We start from the raw sequence: 18164 nt of genomic DNA on the forward strand, positions 1-18164 counted from the left end.
AGGTTTAATTTTCCACTTACTTTTGAATTGAATTATGTTAGGATTATTTGAATTTGTTTTTAAGCTTTCATACACTGAAATCATGAACTAATTTCGTTAGTTTCTGTTTGGGGAAGACAAATTTGCTCCTATGGTTTAATTTACTCTTTTGATTAATTGTTAGTTGGTGATATTGTTAAATTAAGCTTGTTAAAGACCCTTATGCATTAACTACAACTATTTTCTGTTAATTGCTAAGTGATTAAGCTGAATGAACATCTCTTAATTGCTTATCTCATATAAATTATGTGAACACAATACTATATGCCTAGGAATAATGAACATGAAACTAGGATTAACTAGAGAATGGGTAAATTAATGTGTGAGCTTCTATGATACACCATCAACAAGAGACTAATTGAATCACCAAACTTAATTAGCTAGCTACAAGTCTTATTTAACCCGAATAATCAACGTAGGAAATCTATTAGTTTAATCAACTGGCCATTGTTTGAATTAGTATGTTTTCTAAGGATTAGTAATAGCGAATGCGAATCTAATCACTAGATTCGGTAACCAATAACAATTAATCTATTATATTATCATAAAAATTAACCATAGGAGTAAATGAGTTGAACCTAAACAGAAACCCTTTTTGATCATTGAATTTAGTTGTTTTTACGTGTTTTCAGCTTTTAATTGAGTAGTTAAGTTTTAGTTAAGTTTCTAGTCTTGTAAAACTAGAGAAACTCCTATTTTCTATTACTTGTTTTTAGTTAATTCTAGTTTTTAGTTTAAATTTTCCGTTTCCTGAGTTCGATACCCTATTTATTTAACTACACCACAATTGACAAATCCACTGCCTTTGTGTGTCAATTTTATAATTAAAAGTGGGATTAAAACCAGTTGAATTTACACACATCAAGTTTTTGGCGCCGTTGCTGGGGAACGGTTCAAAAATTAGCACTAATTTCTAGTTTTATCGATCCTTTGTGTGAGATTTATCTTGCACAAGGTTATTTTTAGGTAATTTAGTTATTAGGATTAGTTTTCATAGTTTTCTGTTTTAGAAATTTAATTAGATTTTGTTCTGTTTCTGCCTTGAACTCGCCGAGTGCAATCGACGCTACTCGGCGAGTCCAGCGCTGTTTCACAGTTTTTATTTTTATTTTCTTTTTGTTCTTTTTACGCGTTTTTCTTACTTTGGTTGCAGTTGTTACATGACCCGAGGATCCAATACATCTTTGGTTCCTCCACTTGAAGACCCGGAGTCCGCTCTAAGAAAGAACAAAGGAAAAGCCGTTGGAGAATCCGCCTCTTCAAAGAACTCACCTTTGAAGAATCTCAAATCCGTTTTTAGCAAGAAAAAGAGTAGAAAATCAGGAGCATCCAGCACCTCTTCCTTGGCAAACGAAGACCCAATCAAGGAAGACATCGTGAACGAGTCTGAAAGAGAAGAAAGCGAATTTGAAGAAGGTAGCGATCTAGAAGGTGACTTTGACAACACCATGGCAAACATCGATGAAGTTCCCATGGGCGAATGGAAGAAGAGGATACAAGATGATACCGGCCCGGGACTTGTGCAACCCGCAATTCCCGCGACTGCCACTTTTGAGCTTAAGGGTCACATACTTGCTCAACTCAAGGAGATCCCCTTCTACGGAAAACACCACGAAGATGCCTATAAACACTTGGATGAAGTCAATGATGTGGCTGATTATTTTAATGTTCCAAATGTGCCTCGGGAAACCCAGCTGCTTCGTATGCTTCCAGTGACATTCAAAGGTGCTGCAAAGGATTGGCTCAAGTCACTCCCTCCCGGATCCATCACTAAATGGGCTAAGATGAAGGAAGAATTTATTGACTAGTTTTGCCCACCTTCGAAAATAGCCAAGTTGAAGAAGGCTATTGCCAACTTTGAACAACAACCTGGAGAGTCCCTTTATGAGGCATGGGAGAGTTACAAAAGTCTACTAAGGAATTGCCCACATCATGATCTTAATAGCCAACAAGAAGTCTCCATTTTCTATGATGGAGTCAATGTAACAACTAGGCAGCTCCTTGACTCGCAAGCACCCCTCACAAAGAAGGCACCCCCGGTGATCAAAGAACTAATTGAAGAATTCTCTAAGCATTCTAGAGAATACCACAATCCAAGGAATGATATGACCAAGGGATCGGCCTATGCAGCTTCTGAAGATTTGTCGGCAGTTATGGCAATGTTGAAAACCATGGATAGGAGGATGGATAAAATGGATCAAACAATCCATGTTATTCGGGTAGGATGTGAGAATTGCAATGGGCCTCATCTAACTAGAGATTGTGATTTGGACGAGAACGGGAATAAGAAAGTGCAAGTATGCTATTCTAGTGGTGATAGATTTGATGACGATTGGCGAAAACCTAAGAAAGACTGGCTCCCTTATGATGAGTACAAAAAAGCGAGGGGGGAGAAATTTAGACAAAAGGCAAGGGGTTTTTACCAAAAGGAGGAGCCGGTACAAGAAAAGAAACCAAATCTAGAAGAAATGCTCACTAAATTTGTAGCTGCATCCGAAAAAAGACACAATGACCACGATGCTGCAATACAAGATACAAGAACAATATTAAGGAATCAGCAAGCATCCATTCACAACATTGAGAAGCAGCTGGGGCAACTTGCCCAACAAATGAATCAAAGAGCACCGGGAGAACTTCCTAGTAACACCGAAAACATTCCAAAAGGCGCACATATAAACATTGTCACAACTAGGAGTGGGAAGATTATAACCCCTCTGGCCCTTATTCAAAACGAAGACCCGAAGCTGGTACAAGAGAAGGAGGCAGAAGGTAAGAACCAAAATCAGACCCAGCTGAACCCAGACCCTACTCGCCGAGTCAACGATATGGACTTGACGAGTCCGACATCTGATCAGAAAAATACACCTCCTGTTAAGCAATATCAGCCTCCACTGCCATATCCAGCCCGAGCTAGACAAGAGAAGAATGAAGAAGACTACCAGAAGTTTCTAGAACACATAAAGGCTCTTCAAATTAATTTACCATTCATAGAAGCGGTTGCTCAAATGCCAAAATACGCCAAATTTCTCAAGGATCTTCTAACTAATAGAAGGAAGATGGAAGAAGTGAAGAAGGTGGTCCTAAACGAGAACTGCTCAGCTGCTATGTTAAACAAACTTCCTAAGAAGAAAGGAGATCCGGGAAGTTTAACATTGCCCTGCCAATTTGGAAACTTGGCCACCATTTACGCACTAGCTGATTCAGGGGCAAGTGTAAATCTCATGCCTTACTCGTTTTTCAAAAAGTTAGATCTCCCCGAGCCAAGACCCATTCGTATGGCAATCCACCTAGCAAACAAGACAGTTACATTTCCTAGAGGAATTTGTGAAGATCTTTTGGTAAAGGTGGACAAGTTCGTGTTCCCCGCGGACTTTATAGTTCTAAACATGGAAGCGGATCCCCAAGTCCCGATCATATTAGGAAGACCTTTTCTTAATACGGCAAGTGCTATCGTCGACATGCGAGATTCTAAACTTACCCTTCGGGTAGGAGATGAATCAGTCACATTTGGAGTTGATCAAGCCATGAAGCATGCAAGGAGTAGTGATGACACGGCATTTTCAATTGACATGTTGGAAGAATTGTTGGAAGATTGGAAAGAAGAAAAACCAAGCAAGTCCACCGTCTCATTTGAAGAAGAGTTTGATGCTGAAAGGGACCTGATGGAGTTAGAAAGACTGCTCGAGGAAGCTGAGTATGACGATCTGATCAGAAGTGCAGGAAGACCGACTCGCCGAGTAGCCTCGATCGACTTGGCGAGTCCAATCGAAGAAACTCGAACAGTCGCGAATATTACACCGCACTCGACGAGTCTCCTTACTGGACTCGACGTGTTCAGCATTCAGAACACAAAAACTGAGCTCAAGGCACTACCAGATCACTTGGAGTACGCATTTCTTGAAGATGGCCAGCAAAAACCTGTAATTATAGCTGCTGATTTGGCCGAACATGAGAAGAAGAGCCTTGTGGGTGTACTAAAGAAGAGGCAAGGTGCTATAGCATGGAAGATAACCGACATAAAGGGAATTAGTCCGGCCTATTGTTCCCACAAAATCAACTTAGAATATGGATCAAAAGCTGTAGTACAAAACCAAAGAAGACTCAACCCGAATATGCAAGAAGTTGTGAAAAAGGAGGTGGTGAAATTACTACATTCCGGAATCATTTATTCAATCTCCGATTGCCCATGGGTGAGTCCGGTCCAAGTGGTTCCAAAGAAAGGAGGCATGACGGTAGTGGCTAATGAAAACAACGAATTAATTCCAACAAGGACGGTAACCGGGTGGCGAGTTTGCATCGACTATAGGAAGCTAAATGGGGCCACATGCAAGGATCACTTTCCATTACCTTTTATCGATCAAATGCTTGAGAGGCTTTCCGGTCATCTTTATTATTGTTTTCTCGATGGGTTTTCGGGGTACTTTCAAATTCCAATCGACCCACAAGACCAAGAGAAGACCACTTTTACATGCCCGAGTGGAACATTTGCATATAGACGCATGCCTTTTGGGTTATGCAACGCACCAGCTACTTTCCAAAGGTGCATGATGGCTATCTTTCATGACATGGTCGAAAAGTTTATGGAGGTTTTTATGGATGACTTCTCGGTTTTTGGGTCCTCTTTTGAAGATTGCTTGTCCAACTTGGATCTAATGCTAGCAAGATGTGAGAAGACCAACCTTGTTCTCAATTGGGAGAAGTGTCATTTTATGGTGAAGGAAGGCATTGTGTTGGGTCACAAGATCTCAAAGAAGGGGATAGAGGTGGATAGAGCAAAGGTTGATACGATAGCCAATTTACCACCTCCATCAAATGTCAAGGGAGTAAGAAGCTTTCTAGGCCATGCGGGATTTTATCGCCGATTTATTAAAGATTTTTCAAAGATTGCTAGGCCCTTGACTCAATTACTCTTGAAGGACGCCCCATTTGATTTTTCCAAGGAATGTCATGAGGCATTTCATTTGCTAAAGGAAAAATTAACCACTACTCCTATCATGATAGCACCAAATTGGAATTTTCCTTTCGAGCTAATGTGTGATGCTAGTGATTATGTTGTGGGTGCTGTTTTAGGGCAAAGGGTTGATAAACATTTTCAACCAATCTACTACGCAAGCAAGACATTGAATCCCACCCAAGAGAACTACACTACTACCGAGAAGGAGCTGTTAGCGGTGGTATACGCTTTTGACAAGTTCTGGCCATACTTAGTCTTATCCAAGACAATCGTTTTTACCGATCACTCCGCGTTGAAGTATCTATTTGCCAAGCAAGATGCGAAGCCCAGATTGATACGTTGGGTCCTACTTCTACAAGAGTTTGATATCGAAGTACGCGATAAAAAGGGGATGGAAAACGTAGTTGCCGATCATTTATCAAGACTAGAGAACCCACTTTTGGAGAAGCTAGAAGAAGATAAAATTGGAGATGATTTTCCCGATGAGTATATCTTGGTAGTAGCGGGAGAAGTGCCATGGTTTGCGGATATAGCAAATTACTTAGCAACTAAATACATCCCAAAAGATTTGACTCGCCAACAAAAGAAGAAATTCTTTTCGGAAATTAAATACTACTTTTGGGACGAGCCATACCTTTTCCGAAGCTGCGCGAATGGAATGATAAGAAGATGTGTATTCGGGAAGGAAAGTCAAGAAATTTTGGCACATTGCCATAGTGGACCCACCGGAGGACATCATGGAGCACATTACACCGCGAAGAAGATTTTTGATATTGGGTTCTATTGGCCTACAATTTTCAAGGATGCTGCTCAATATGTCAAGGAATGTGACTCATGCCAAAGAGCAGGAAATATATCATCCCGAAATGAAATGCCCCAACATAGCATCCAAGTTTGTGAAATATTTGATGTGTGGGGGATTGACTTCATGGGACCCTTTCCCGTTTCTAAAGGAAATAAATACATCTTGGTGGCGGTTGATTACGTATCTAAATGGGCGGAAGCACAAGCATTACCCACTAATGATGCTCGGGTGGTGGTACGATTTTTAAAGAAATTATTCTCACGATTTGGAGTTCCTAAAGCTCTCATTAGTGACCGGGGCACTCATTTTTCCAATGATCAATTAGCTAAGGTGTTGCAAAAATATGGTGTTCACCATAGATTTTCAACATCCTATCATCCTCAAACGAGTGGCCAAACCGAAGTAACGAATAGGGCGTTGAAGAGAATACTAGAAAGATCGGTTGGAAGTAATAGAAAAGAGTGGTCGGATAAGCTTGATGATGCACTTTGGGCTTTCCAGACAGCTTTTAAGACACCTATTGGTACTACACCATATAGGCTAGTCTATGGAAAAAATTGTCATTTACCGGTTGAAATAGAGCACAAGGCTTATTGGGCATTGAAGGTGTGCAACTTTGATCTGGCTAAACTTAGAACTAACCAGTTGATGCAAATGCATGCCTTGGAAGAACTTAGGAATGAAGCTTACACTAGTTCCTTAATCTACAAAGAAAAGACCAAGAGTTGGCATGATAGAAGATTGAAAGGTAATAAAGACTTTAGAGAAGGACAAAAGGTGTTACTCTTCAATTCAAGGCTCAAACTATTTCTGGGAAAGCTTAAGACACGATGGGATGGTCCATTTATAGTAAAGAAAATCTTTCCACATGGAGCTATTGAGCTACTATCAAGAGATGGAACTCCTTTCAAGGTTAATGGTCATAGGGTGAAAAAATATGAAGAAGGAATTCCAAGGAATGAAGAACTTCAAGAAGGGCTGCTACTGGAAGGGATTACAGAAACGTAGAGCGGGAAGGAGTCCAGCTAATGACTCCTTAAAAAGAAGCGCTTCAGGGAGGCAACCCGCGTTTAGAGTTTGCTTTCTTTTCTTCTCTATTTTTTTTCGTTTTTTTTTATTTTGCTTAGGATTTGTTTTTTATCAATCTTCTTCTATGTTCAAAATGATTGATTGAGGGCTAGCAATGCTCAAGTGTGGGGTGGCATACATTTCATTTTACAAAATCAAATTTTTCACAGAATGAAAAACTCGACGAGTCTCTAAGGCTACTCGACGAGCCCATTTCAGAAATCCCGAAAAAACGCTGAATCAGGCATCTACTCGCCGAGTAGGTCTGCCTACTCGACGAGTACATATATTTACACGAAAAAAAATTATTTTTATTACATTCTGTAAAAGAGGGTTTTTTACCCTAATTTGCAAACACTCAGCCATTCAAACGAGCCGCCTCCCCATACTCGACGTGCAAACACTCTCAAGCATCCATCTTGATTTTTCTCTTCTTCTGCAAAATCAACCAACAAGGTAACAACTTTAGCTCTTAATCCTTTACAAGTTTCGATCTTTGGGGTAATAACACCTTTAATTTCTGGAAAATCCCGTTTTTGGGAAGACTTAGATTTTAGGGTTTTGATTTTTGACAAATTAGGACGTTTTAGACGTAAATTTTTACATTCATAGACTCCTGGGACATTCCGAAGCAAACCCCTGAAACAATTTATGGATTTGACCGGTTAATTTCATCAAAACGAATTTTGACTCGAGCAGTTCGTCCTACTCGCCGAGTAGTTCGTGGACTCGGCGAGTGCATGTTGCTGATGCCCAGTATTTTGCCATTTTTAATACTTTAGGTATTTTGTTTGTGGTCTTCTTGTTTCTTTGCTGTGCAGGAACCATGTCTAGGAGAGGACAAAGCTCACGAGGAGGCGGTTATGGGGACATCCCATGGTTGACTTTTCCAAGCATCACCAACAAGTCTTCACTCACACGAACAAAAAACAAGTTGGAGGCTTTGAGGCGGAAGGAAATTTATGTTCCTAATGAGTTAGACTGGTCATGGATGGGGAAAGCTGGGCTGGAAGAAGCACTAAGCCATTATTTGGTCAAGTCTTGTGAAATTAATGGGGTACAAATAATCTGTGACGGGTGGAGTCAATTGTTTAAGCTGCAAGAGCCAGTATATCAAGAGCTTTGCTGGGAATTCTTTGCTACCATCTCTTTCCGTGGTGGTGATGACTACTATAGTCCAAACATTATTTCATTCTGCCTTGGAGGAGAGTTTCGCCAGTGTAGTATGGCATAGCTGGCATGGAGGCTGGGAATTTATGATCAGAATGAGATCATGTCTGAGACTTTTGAGTCATTTTTGGAGCAATGCCACAAAGACTTGCCCGAGGGTGTTGTTGCCTCTACTTGGTGGAACATAATTGCCAACCAAGTCTACATCCCTTCATCCGCTCAAGAGGGGATGATCCGATCCCCGATTCATCACCTAATACATCGTCTGATCGCAAGCTCTATAAACATGCGAAAGGATGACGATAAAGTCCCCACTCTAGACATCTTCTACATGTGGAGTATTATTATTCCTAATGTATTTTGCAATTTGCCATATTGCATGGCAAAATACTTGGCTGAGGGGGCAGTGAAAGAGCGGGTGACTTTAAAAATCAATGGCGGCATGTTTGTGACAAGGCTTGCAAGAACCTATGGTATTTTGGACCGGCAAGAGGCACTAGCATTGACTATGATTCCTAGTCCTCCTTTCACCACAACTTTATTTAGGAGGGTTAGGATCATTGAGGATTATGGAGGGGGCCATGTTAGCATTCCAAATGATGATGAACCGTTGGTGTCGGAAGAACCGGGAAGGAGGGTAAGGCGAAGGAGAGAGCGGGTTCCACGAGACCCACCGGTTATTCCGGTGGATGAGGAGCTACCGATGAATTGGTATAATGTTGAGCAGCGAAGGTACCAAGACGATCTCGGCCGGGGCGTGAACTATGTCAATGAGTCATTTACTTATTTATTTGAGCAAATGCATTTTGCGCCAAGGCCCGGGCCCGGATTCCCGTATGTGCCCAGTTGGGATGAAAGGGTGCAAGCGAGAAGAAACCAAGCGGGTGGAAGTGGAGCCGGAGGAGATGAAGACGATGAGGAGGATTGATGTTTTTTTTCATATGTTTAAGACTATTTATTTTTCTTTGTTTTGGTTGATGAACTTGTAGGATGTTTAAGTAGGAAATTGTTTTCTTTTATCACTTTGTGGTTGTTTTCTTTTCAGATTGAAGGATTGGATGCATGCAAGAGTCTCAATTGTCAAGGTTAGAGTGAGGATCGGGTCTAGATGAGAATGTGCATAAGTTTAGGGTCGATTTCGTTATCAAGGACGGTCTTAGAGTTTTATTTGTGGAAGAAAAATGAAGAAAACACTGAGTTATCATACCCATCCATATCAGAAACGGAACCCAAAAGCAGCATGTTTTTATTTTTCACTCAGCGATGGACTCGCCGAGTGCACATTCCCTACTCGACGAGTCCGAGTCCAATTCCATGATTTTCTGTTGGATACGTTGTTGCTCGTCGTGTTTCCGTATAGACTCGACGAGTCTATCACTTTTTCATGCTCAAGGCTTATATTCTGCTCATATTCACTACGGGTTTCGCCCTTATTCCTTAGAGTTTCATTTCTGAAGATTTCCGAGTATCTTTCCTGCATTTTTGGAGCTTTTCCACACAAGCTATGACACCCACGACATGGATGAGCTGTTCCCATGTCTAAAGTCAGCTGAACATGGAGCTTTACATGAAGCAGATCGACCTCGCCACTACTACCCCAGGGGAGTTTGTTCCAATTCTCTCTCTATGTTTTTATTATTATTCTTTATCATGCATAATATGCAATGGGGACATTGCATAAATTAAGTGTGGGGTAGGGGGTTGGTTACATTAGTTTACATTAGTTAGAATTTTATTTAGATTTTGAAAATTTTGAAATTTTTGCATTAAAATTGCTAGGACTTAATTTAGAAAATTTGGTAAAAAGCAATTAGGAATCATGCTAGCGTTATGTTTGATGATTGCATGAAGACCCAAATGTTTAGTTGAGCCTATACACGTTCTAGTGCATTTGTGGCCTCCTTTATTCTAGTGAAATCATGGGACAAAAACACAACCTCGCTTAGTTTGAGGGATGCAATATGTTTAGCATCGTATACCAGAAATGTATCCAGGAAAATTTTTATCTTTAATCAATAAAGGTTGAAGTTGAGCGCCCCTGCTTAAGCATGTAGGTTTGAGTGAAAAAAAAAAAAGAAGTGAGTTACATGAGAGAATTACAAGAAAAGTTTGAATAAATTTTGGAGCAGTTAAAGTAAATATCAAAAGGTCAAAATTCCAAAAGTTCAAAAGTTGAAGATACCAAAACTTAAATCAAACAAGGTGAAGAATTCAAAGAAATTAAAGTTCAAATTATCAAGAAAGTGAAGAATTCCAAAAAGCTCCATAGTGGTATTGAAAATTGTAATTTTTAGAATATGTATGCTTGGGTTGCTCAACCAAAAACACCTTGAGACTAGGAGGTTTTCTGCGGATGGATTCGGAGGGATGCATAAAATGAGGATTGTTCAAAAAAAAATGGGCGAGTGTTTATGAGGATTGTGAGTATTTAGGATGAGGGGGGTCGTTTAGGAAAAATTTAGACACAAATGCATGCGTTGCGGTCTTGGCATAATGGCTGGGTTTGATTCGGATTGTCTTATGTGATATTAGTGTGTTAAAATTCACTTTTGCTTGGGGGCAAGCAAAAGTCAAGTGTGGGGTATTTTGATATTTGCATATTTAGCCATATATTTAGTATAGATTTTTATCAATTATTAGCTAATTATTTGCATATTAAGGACAAAAGGTACTTAATAATGTTTGAATTATATTTTCAGTCCAGAAGCCTTGCTCGGAAGCAAAAGGAAGCAGGAGTCATGAACGAAAGCTCGGGAATGGAAGAAAGAAGAAAAAGGCTTAAATTTGAAGCTACTCGGCGAGTAGGGTCGTCTACTCGACGAGTAGACACGAAGGTTAGCGAAGAAATACGAGAAGTCCTTGCCGCATACGGATTCAACAAATGGACTCGTCGAGTCAGTTATCTACTCGACGAGTAGCCCCTGTTTTGAGAAAATTATAAATAGACTTCACAAACCCGAATTGAGGACTCTCTGGCTTTTTGGAGAACTTACTTGGCGACTAAGGAACTTGCTGGAGATCAGAAGAACGTGTGAAGAACCCCAATCCTTCATTCTTAAGAGATTAAGGCACTTTAGGTTTAATTTTCCACTTACTTTTGAATTGAATTATGTTAGGATTATTTGAATTTGTTTTTAAGCTTTCATACACTGAAATCATGAACTAATTTCGTTAGTTTCTGTTTGGGGAAGACAAATTTGCTCCTATGGTTTAATTTAATCTTTTGATTAATTGTTAGTTGGTGATATTGTTAAATTAAGCTTGTTAAAGACCCTTATGCATTAACTACAACTATTTTCTGTTAATTGCTAAGTGATTAAGCTACATGAACATCTCTTAATTGCTTATCTCATATAAATTATGTGAACACAATACTATATGCCTAGGAATAATGAACATGAAACTAGGATTAACTAGAGAATGAGTAAATTAATGTGTGAGCTTGTATGATACACCATCAACAAGAGGTTAATTGAATCACCAAACTTAATTAGCTAGCTACAAGTCTTATTTAACCCGAATAATCAACCTAGGAAATCTATTAGTTTAATCAACTGGCCATTGTTTGAATTAGTATGTTTTCTAAGGATTAGTAATAGCGAATGCGAATCTAATCACTAGAGTCGGTAACCAATAACAATTAATCTATTATATTATCATAAAAATTAACCATAGGAGTAAATGAGTTGAACCTAAACAGAAACCCTTTTTGATCATTGAATTTAGTTGTTTTTACGTGTTTTCAGCTTTTAATTGAGTAGTTAAGTTTTAGTTAAGTTTCTAGTCTTGTAAAACTAGAGAAACCCCTATTTTCTATTACTTGTTTTTAGTTAATTCTAGTTTTTAGTTTTAATTTTCCGTTCCCTGAGTTCGATACCCTATTTATTTGACTACACCACAATTGACAGGTCTACTGCCTTTGTGTGTCAATTTTATAATTAAAAGTAGGATTAAAACTAGTTGGATTTACACACATCACTCTGATACTAACTTGTAACGTCCCAAAAATAAGACCAAAACTTTCATTTTTAAATTAATAAACGGTAATCCCAAAACATCACCATAAAATCCGAAGTGGAACAAAGTGTATCAATACATCATAAAATATCAGAGTAAATCACAAAATGCGGAATAAGGTGGTGTGTGCTCTACAATCATCCTGGGCCCTCCCCCTTTAAACCAGAAGTACCTGAAACACAAACTGAAAACCATAAGCACAAAGCTTAGTGAGTTCCCTAAAATACCACATACCATACATATCAAACATATATTGGGCCCCGCCCGTCATCGGGCCCCACTCGGTATACAGATCTGTCACTTATCGGGCCCCACCCGTTATACATATAAGAATATAAACATAATAACACATACACATGCAATAATCACAAAGATAAATAGCATACAAAATGGTCATCGGGCCCCGCCCGACATTGGGGCTTGCCCGGTAACATATAAACACATAACACATGCAAGAGTCACACAGACAACTAGCTTACTAAACATACAATCCATGGGTCGGCATTAGTGCCTTCGAATCTCTAAACATAGTGAGGAGACTCACCTCAAACTGCTGGATCACTTAGATAAATCTTTGCCTGCTGATCTGACAAATCCCCGCACTATCAATACCAATAACATCCAATTAATAATTGGATCCCAATCTATAACCATTCTAATCAATTGGGCCCAAAACCATCATGGGACTAAAATCCAAAGAGTCCAAGATACTATCCAAAAGCCCAAATTAGAAGTCTAATGCCCCAACAAGGCCCAAATGAGGAAAAACCAACCTATGGCCCAAACCAAGAATGTAAACCCAAAAAGCCTATCTGCTGAGTACGCGGGGCGTACTCAGCTTGTACGCTTAGCGTACACCTTCTTGGGCTAGTACGCGCAGTGTACTAGCTTGGTACGCCCAACGTACTCCCAATATAGCCACCCCACTCCATTAAGCACTTAATCCATTGAGACTTCAAGCCAAACTCTCAGATTTTATTCTATAAGACCACTTATCACGTAAAGTTCGAAACTTTACACACATGCATGGCTTAATGGGGTTTAAGAGCTCAGAAAGAGCTTAACAAAGGTCTTAACACATATATGGTTCAAGATACACCATAAAGCTTGCATTTTTATGAACTTGGGGACAGAAAGGAGATAATATCTAACATCCATAGCCTCTAGAGTATATCAAAAGCTCTCATTTAATATAAGGGACTCAAAAGATGCCTAAATGATCCAAAAACTATATGTAGCATAGAAGAGCACAAAGGTGTAAGATTTTTACCTCAAAAATCTTGCAAATGATGAGCTAACCCCGGATCTTCAAGCTCAAGACACCTCTCCAAGTGATCCTCTTCTTCTTCTCCTTCAAAAACCACCAACAAACACTCTTTAAGGCTCAAAACTCACAAAATCACACTAGGGTTTGGGTTTCAGGACAAAGGAAGGTGGATTTCGGCTAAACATGGCCAAATGAGGCTATTATAAGGTTTAAGTAGGGTGCAACCAAAAAAAATTAGGGTTTTACTCAGGCTCACGTACGCCCAACATACGTGGATGGGATTCGCGATCAAGACCTCGGGCTAGTATGCTAAGCGTACCACCTAGTAATCCCCGCGTACTAGCTAAAAAACCAAAATGCAAAGTTTTAGATAAAGAGGGTTAAAAGTGAAACTTACCAAACTTGAGTGTTACAAAAATAAGTCATCTTGTGTTGTCCATCGACTATTCTTTCTCGTTTGCACAAATTTTCTTTTACTATTGCTTGGTTTCTCTTGCACCGGATGTGGTTGAAATTTTGGTATATACGAGTAAAATGACATTTGAAAATTTGGTGGACCAAAACCGAAACTGGAGGCATTTGAAAACTAGGATTCATCATTAGATTATTGTATACTGACATACGAGGACTTGTGTCTTGAGTATTATCACTAGGGATATAAGATGAATCTTCGGGGAAATTAAAAAGTGGATTAAATTGAGGCTTTGACGGATCCGTATTATGGAATTAAACGAGTGTGTATTGTAGACATGTATGGGTATACATGTATATATATTATAGCTAAATGGTTAAAATTTGGGTATGTGTGCCATAGATAAGTTATTATAAAATTATATGAATAATAAGATACTATTTCTCTTTTATATAGTAGTGTGTGCCATGAGCAAAACAACAAATATTTAGGCACCTATCTTCCTACGTAGAACCAAGAGCTACAAAACGAAATGTCATCTTCTTTGACATTGATACTCAAGTTATGTATTACCCCCTTTAACTTTTATACACCTTTTAAAATAGACCATTTCTTTTTTTTTCGTCACAAAAACGTTTTGACATGTCTAATTCTTCTTCTTTATTTTCACCTGTAAATGTTGTTCAATGGTTTACTAATGATTCATACTCCAAGTTTATGAATTAATATATTGAATTACAAAAGCAATAACTACAGGATGACGCTTATTCATTAAACACTAAAAAAAAGCAATATATTGAAAGGAATCATGAAGATGGATCTGAACGTCTATATAAAGATTATTTTGTTGAGCGTCCGAACGAACTATAACGAAGATTTATTCAAAGTAATAGAGATTGCACAGGTAGACAAAGTCTATCATGTACTCAGAAATGCACTGTCGCGATGCATATGTTGGCGTATGGTGTAACTGCAGATGTCGTTGATGAATATCTACGTATTGTGGAAACCACCACAGTAAAATGTGTCAAGAAATTTGTAATCTATCATTAGTGTGTTTGGGTACGAATACTTGTGAAGACCAACTATTGAATACCTTTAGTGGTTACTTCATGTTGGACAACAACGAGGGTTTCTAGGTATGTTAGGTAGTATTGATTGTATACATTGGGAACGGAAATGTTGTCCAGTTGCATGTCATGGGCAATATGCTAGGGGAGATCATACAAGTCCAACAATAATGTAAGAAGTTGTTGCGCCACAAGATTTGTGGATATGACATGTTTTTTTGGTCTTCTAGGTACATTAAATGACATTAATGTGTTAGACTGTTCTATTTTTCACGATGTGTTAGAAGGGAGAGCACCAAAGGTTAACTTCCAAGTGAATGGTAACAATTACAATTTAGGTTACTACCTCATAGATGGAATTTATCCTAATTGGGCTACTATTATAAAATCAATACCATTACCTCAAGGACCGAAACATGTACTATTTGCAAAGAAACAAGCGGCAGCTAGGAAAGATGTTAAAAGAGCGTTTGGCCTATTACAAGCAAGGTTTGCTATTATTAGTGGACCATCGTGTATGTGATGCAAGGAAATAATTGGAGAAATAAGAAGAGCATGTGTCATAATGCACAATATGATTGTGGAAGATGAATGTAATTCATATATTCGTCAATTTGATTATACAAATAATGATGTTAATTTTAATATAGTTAGGCCTGAAATTTCCCGAAGTCGTCTTCCCTTGTATGAAATGTATCTTCGAAGTCGTGCAAAAATTCGTAACAGATCCATAAATCACCAACTACAAGCGGATTTGATTGAAGAGATTTGGAGACGAAGAAAATGAGGATTAATGTTGTAATATTCGTTTTGTAATTTATGTTTTTGCAACGTCTTAATATTTAAATAATTAATAAAGTAAAATAAATTTAATATTTATTATTATTTTGTTATTTTATTTTAAAAAATATTATTTTAATTATAATAATAAAATTTATGTTTATTTATTATTGAGTAAATATTAATACTTAATATTATATATATATATATATATATATATATATATATATATATATATATATATATATATATATATATAAAGTAATTGTTAACGTGACAATGAAGACCATTTTAAAAAGACGAGTGTTATTGTATTAATTGTAAAGCTAATGTGACTGATATGAGTATTAATTGTAAAGCTAATGTGACACAATTAAAAGATTAATGACATTGTAGTGATATGAATGACCTGATATAACCATTTGCAAGGCAATAAAATAATTATAAAGCCATGTCATTCAATAGTGTTTGAATTATTAGAGGACCCATATGGCCTTTCGAGGGACTCTCAAAATGCCTTTTAAATAACCAACAAAACCATGTCCTCATTTAACTTGCAAACTCTAAAGAGCTACCGTGTCACTTGAGCTTTTGATCATTATTTAATTATTGTTTCTTTCCTTATTACTTTATTCTATCAATAGGTGAATCCCGTATACTACACGGCTTGTTTAAAAAAATTATATATGAAGATATAAACTTTAAATAATTTTTTTAAAGAAAACATTAAATATCAATAAAAAACAACAAAGTATGATTATTTTTTTTATATAGACCATTTTGCCTAATGAACTTAAAAAAAAAACATGTCAATTTTGAATTATATATATTGAAGGAAACATATTAAAATTTGAAAATATAGGGAAACAAATTAATGACACATTAATTACTTTCTATAACCTAAAAATTAGATAATTAAGAAAATCAAAAATTACCACAAAATGACAAGTGAAAATTAATTTCTAAGAATTAACCACAAAATTACATGTGTCCAAATACATAAGAAATTGACAAGTGGCAAAAAGTTCTTTATTTATTAGGGAGGATTTATTCTTTATATATATATAATATTTAATTTATTCATTAAATGATATATTAGGAAGGGTAAATTGTATAATAGTCCATATGTTTTCATAAAAAAAATAAAATTTGATACGAACGTTATTGTTTGTCACAATTTAGTCACTAAATCTTCTAATTTTTGCAATGCTTGCTACTTAACCGATCAATCCAATTACCGGATGTAGCATGATAGCGTGTCAGTCTTTGATGATATGTTATGCTGACATGATATTATTTGGTTATGTGGCACTGACGTGAAAAAATGACGTGCCAATATTGAGAAAATAACACAATAGATATTAAGTTTTCCCTTTTTTAAACTTTAGACACTAAGTTTAAAAAAAAAAATCCATTTTGACATTCTATTTTTTTTATTCCAAATGGAATATCATTTTTCCTAATTTCATTCAAATGTTGGCCAATTATTTTTCCATTTTAAACCATATAAATAAATAAATAAATTATATTTGAAACCTTATAAATACATTCTTTTACATATAAAACCCACATTTGTGTATAAATACATATTTTTTAGATTTAAACTCTAATGTTACATATAAATATAATATGTATTTTTTTATGTTAAAACAATACTTTACATTAAATACACGGTTTTAATGTAAAATACGGCTTAAATGTAAATAAATACATGAAAACCAAGAAAAATACAAAATTTTGGAAAATATAACTACACCATTCTTTCACTAGAAACCATTTTTTTCTGTTTAGTTCATGTTTTAGTCAAATAACCGAATCTAAGCAAAACATCCTTAGTTCTAATTAATTTCTAACAAAAATTCAAATAAGTAAAAAATGATATTTCCTCAAATATAACTAAGATTTAATATCCTACAAAAATACACACCTAGAAAGTTGGAACGTAAAACATATAGTAGACAAAGTAGAATACAAATTACAATATATTCCCACAAAATAATAAGTGTGAACAAATGTTTGCTTTGAAAATGAGCAATACAAAATAATATGTTCTATAACAAAAAAAATTAAATAAAAGTGTGAACAAATGTTTTGACAGTGAACAGACTAAATCGAAGTTCCCAATTCATTGTTCTATATATATATATATATATATGGTAAAAATAACTTTCGAAGACCATTTCTTAAAAAGTGGTCAGCACAAATATAGATCCAAGTAATCCAAAACCATGGGTTGCAAATGACAAAACTTTGAAATATTCAAAGCAAATGGACATCGAATCACATAAAAGAAAGATATAACTGAACATTGTGCCTCTTGTAGAAAAAAGTGAGTAACAACTAACTAGTAACAACAAAACAATAAATTGCGCGCAACACATGCAATAATAAGACTAATATCATTTTTGTTTGAGATTAACTTTCAAACAATCATGAGGAAAGTACCATATGCTTGCGGTAAAAAACATGCCATTTCCACTTGTATAACTGTAAGCAAATTTCTTGTAATGCTGAAACCAAGAGTCAGACCACAACTCTCGTTTGATAGCAGCACTACGCTTGAAGTCACTAGCATAAAAGAC

General features: G+C 36.8%; 1 non-coding gene across 1 annotated transcript; it reads right to left on the reverse strand.

Annotated features, from left to right (window-relative positions):
* Positions 1-1871: 1871 nt before the first annotated feature.
* LOC145110359 (small nucleolar RNA R71) lies at positions 1872-1978 on the reverse strand. Its single transcript, XR_013709741.1, has one exon. It is a non-coding gene; the product is annotated as a small nucleolar RNA R71 (small nucleolar RNA).
* Between the last annotated feature and the right edge of the window lie 16186 nt (positions 1979-18164).

The sequence above is a fragment of the Lactuca virosa genome, chromosome 4, assembly GCF_052849685.1.
Source record: "Lactuca virosa cultivar CGN04683 chromosome 4, Lactuca_virosa_CGN04683_v6, whole genome shotgun sequence".
NCBI classification, from domain to species: Eukaryota; Viridiplantae; Streptophyta; class Magnoliopsida; order Asterales; family Asteraceae; genus Lactuca; species Lactuca virosa.